The sequence below is a fragment of the Bos mutus genome, unplaced genomic scaffold (genome assembly GCF_027580195.1).
Source record: "Bos mutus isolate GX-2022 unplaced genomic scaffold, NWIPB_WYAK_1.1 CTG405, whole genome shotgun sequence".
Lineage (NCBI taxonomy): Eukaryota > Metazoa > Chordata > Mammalia > Artiodactyla > Bovidae > Bos > Bos mutus.
The window spans coordinates 54,119-58,658 of NW_027219891.1; the positions used below are offsets into that span (position 1 = coordinate 54,119).

Genomic DNA, 4,540 nt, shown 5'->3' on the forward strand with positions numbered 1-4,540 from the left:
TTCCAAAATGCATTTGCCATTTTTAAGAGACTGTATTATTTAATTGTATAAGCTAGGAAGTGTGGATTGCTTATATTTAGAAGAAAACACAATTTAGTTTCAGTAAAGAACATCACTGTTTCTGAAGACAATAATATTTATTTAGGTTAAGCAACAAAACCAGAGACCAAGTTATATTGCTATACATCTCAAAACACATGCACTTCATACACAAAATGGGAAAGAAAAATCACACAGTAAATATATATAATAGCAGTTAATATCTCTGAACAGTTGCATTTTAGCTTATTTATCTTTCATTTTGGGTTTTACTGTAGTCACCAAGTTTTCTTATTCAGTTCATGTATTTTTTTATAATTATTTTTAAAAGAAATTCATGAAATAGACTATTTGAGGTGCCATTTCCAGTGATTCAGAAAAAAAAAAAAACTACCTTCTTGCAAGTTGCCACATAAAAAAAGCATTCAAGCTAATTTCTTGATATGTGATACAAAAATAAATAGCTCAAGAAATATTCTCTGGGGTCTAAATCCCCAAGGTCATGGGAGCATACATAAGCCCTACATTTTGTTCATAGGAATCAGATTCAGCTTCCAAATCTCTCTCTCTCTGTTTCTTCCTTTCTCTGAGTTTTTCTGGATATTAAGAAAGAAGTATATTCCAGTCACATTGAATTTTTGTGGGCTCCTGCTATATTGATTAACTCCTTAATGTTTTACATGATGTTTGAATTCTGAGTGGGAACTGCCCTGGAGACAATTAATAGTAGAAATGGGATCTTGGGGTGAGTTGGTTTCAGGCAGGATGATCTATCTTGTTTCTTTTCTCTCCTTTGGGGAACTCTGAGATCCTGAAACCCCTAAAGCAGTGGACCTCTTTGTCAGTCTTTGTGTGATAATGTCTCCTGAGTCCATTTTCCTGAGGGCTGAGCTTTGATATCCTCCCCCTTCACTGGGGTATCATCCTGATTTTTGCTCTGAGGATATCCACACTGTGCTTAGCAGAGTAGTCACAATGAAATTTTTAAAAAGAATATTATAATGCCTGGTAATTCCTCAACACCTCAAAATTGAGTCAAAAGAAGATAAGAATAATATGCATAAAATAATAATAAATACCATAATATACAATTCCATTTTTCTGACAGTAATGTCTTCAGGTATGTCAAGGGTGTGGAAAATATGGCTGAAGTGAAAAGGAAAAGTGTCCTCATGATAGTAATTTTCATGAAATGTTTTATGTCTTGTTCAAGTGCTGCATCAGTATGTAAGAAAAAGAGGAAATTATAGGCATTATATTCTGAGAATACTGACATGAGCAGAGAAGGTTGAAAACTGGAGAATATAGTTAGGATAAGGGTTTAGGTAAAACTGAGCAGAGAAATTTAGATTTGATAAATTAGTTAGTAGGGAGAAATTAAAGTTTTTAAGAGTCATAAAATGTCATAACAACCACAGTAATCAAGAAGAGAAGAAATTGATTTTCTCACAGTGCAGGTTAGCAGCATCACAGGGAAGTTGGCTGAGCCTAGGTGACTGTGATATTACCCAGATACAGAGAACAGACTTGCAGTTGCCAAGGGTAGACTGGAAGGGAGGGAAGGATTGGGAGTTGGGATTAGCTAGTATGGATAAACAAGGTCTGACTGTATAGCATAGGAACTATATTCAATATCCTGGGACAAAACATAAGAAAAGAATATGAAAAAGAATGATATGTATAACTGAATCACTTTGTATAGCAAAAATTAACAGCAGAAATTATATAACATTGTAAATCAGTTATACTTCAATAAAATTTTTAAAAAATAAAAAAAATTAAAAGGGATGATTAATAAGAGTCAGATAATAATGAGAAAACACAGGGGAAACAGAGACAATTTACTGAAGGATAGTGATTGATGAATTAACATGAACAGGGCCAAGAGGAAATTCAGAAAAAGAGTTGAGCTACTCTTTGACATCACAAATTGTTCCTGCAGTTTTGCTGCTGCCAACTTTGAACCTTGATCTGTTTCTTAGATTGTTTAAAATAATATGTTTAAAAATAATACCAATTATTCAGAGTATTAAGAATTAAAATGGATGAGGGTGGGAAAACCTATATATTTTGAACTGCATAACTGTAAGACTTTGTGCAAATTATATTAATGCCATTTCTAACTTAATACCTATATACCTATAAAATTACCATGTCATTATTACTGATAAAGAAGTTGAGGCTCATAAAATCTGAGTGATTCACCAAAGATCATACAGTAAATGCCAAAGCTTGGAACTGAAGTTAAATTTATGTTTCCAACTCCTTGCTTCTTTCATTGTGCCAGTCTGTCTGTCACTAACTCTTTTCCACTTCCCACCCATTCCCTTTTCTGCATATAGGAAATACATTTTTTGAGTGTCAAAAGTACCATAAAGCTATTCAAGAAATAATGAATTTTTCTCCCTTCACATGGTCAGACAAAACTAAAATTGCATCTGTGTTTATGAGGTTCAAACAAATAGTCCCTTTATTAATGAATATTTCAGATGTGTGCTTGTTATTGGTTAACTTATTTAAAAATCTTTGCTAAATAAGTATACTTCTGTTGTTATAAACTGCTTACCAGTACAAGATGCTTTTGCTTTCTCAAAATAATGTATACAAATAATGATTGTATGACTCAAAGCAAGATTATCACCTGTAGTTTTAATCAAACTCAATATTCCTGTCACCAGAAGTTTTGAGGGTGATAATGTAACCACTTGTGTTTATTACTGTATTCTCTGATTTTCTTGAGAAACAGTATAGAATGTGAAAGAGTTGAGCAAAATATATTTTAAGTTACTCTGTAATTCAGATATTCTATAACCATTTAAATGTATAATATTCCTAATAAATTTATTAGATTAAAAATATTGATAGCAAGTTAAGAGATATTGATCAAAGAATTTAAAAGACTATATTGAGAGCATCAGTGGCAGTATGTGAGACAAATGATAGTCAAATAGGAAAGAAAACAAAAGTGAGGGTACTACAAATTGTAATACAACTTCATTGCTTTACCAGGTCGCTGCATTGAACACAAAGCCAATAATTTTAGCATCAAACTGGAAGCATTGGAAAACTTGAAGATAGAGCTTTATTTCCTTCAATGTTCATTTATGTTTTCTAAAATGTGAAAATTCTTGTGGTGACTCATGACCTCTGCCTTTTTGATGATCTTCAGTTTGAATATAATGATAGAAGTACTATGACCTCTAAAAATATTACTCCTCCTGCTTTTTAAAATAAATTTGAGTGCTATGTTTTCATTTATTGTTATGTTACTCCCACTAAACAGCACAGACCTTCAGAATGGTGGAACTATGAAAAACATGTTTTTCTGCAACACTATAGAAAACATTTCTAACTCTACATGAAATTCAATTTCTGTCACTCATGATCAACTTCAAACCTAACTCATCACTAGCAGGTTGTGTTAATTCAAACAAGTGTCTTAACTCATATATGCTTCCATTTCCTTTTGTAAAATATGAGACTAGTTGTTTTGAAATTCATAAGTCTTATTTAGTGGTCAAAACTAATGTACCAATATTTTAATACAATGTCTGCTGCATGATAAATGTGATATCCATGCAGTGTCATCATTATCATTGTTATCATTTTATTATCACTGTCTCAGATTTTCTCCAACAACAATTTTGTGGTTTGCTGAAGGAAATCAGAGTGCAGGAGCCACGTTCACCCTCTTGGGCTTCTCAGAATATCCTGACCTCCAGGTTCCCTTGTTCCTGGCTTTCCTCACCATCTATGCAGTCACTGTGGTGGGGAACCTGGGCATGATCACCATCATCAGGATCAGTCCCAAACTCCACATCCCCATGTACTTTTTTCTCAGTCACTTGTCCTTTGTTGATTTCTGCTATTCCACCACAGTTACACCCAAACTCTTGCAGAATTTGGTGTGGAAGACAGAACCATCTCATTCACAGGATGCATCATGCAATTCTTCTCAGCTTGTATGTTTGCAGTGGCAGAGGCATTCGTGTTGGCAGTGATGGCCTATGACCGATTTGTGGCCATTTGTAAGCCTCTACTCTACACAGTGGTCATGTCCCCAAAGCTCTGTGCATCGTTAGTGGCTAGTCCCTGCACATGGGATATAGTCTCCTCCCTGACACTCACCTGTTTTCTCCTGGCATTATCCTTCTGTGGGTCTAACATCATAAATAATTCCCTCTGTGAGCACTCTGTCATTGTCTCCATCTCCTGCTCTGACCCCTTCATCAGCCAAGTGCTCTGTTTTGCCATTGCCATATTCAATGAGGTGAGCAGCCTGGCAATTGTCCTCACTACTTATATGTCCATTTTGTCACTATCATAAAAATGCCCTCTGCTGGGGGCGCCAAATAGCCTTCTCTACTTGTGCCTCCCATCTGACCACCATCGCCACATTCCATGGGACTGTCCTGTTCCTTTATTGTGTACCCAGCTCCAAAAACTCATGGCTCATGGTCAAAGTAGGTTCTGTATTTTATACAGTGGTGAGTCCCATGCT

The 4,540-nt window shown here is 35.0% G+C and overlaps 1 pseudogene; it reads left to right on the forward strand.

Annotated features, from left to right (window-relative positions):
- The first annotated feature begins 1,139 nt into the window (after positions 1 to 1,139).
- LOC102268416 (olfactory receptor 5D13-like) lies at positions 1,140 to 4,532 on the forward strand (annotated as a pseudogene).
- The last annotated feature ends 8 nt before the right edge of the window (positions 4,533 to 4,540 follow it).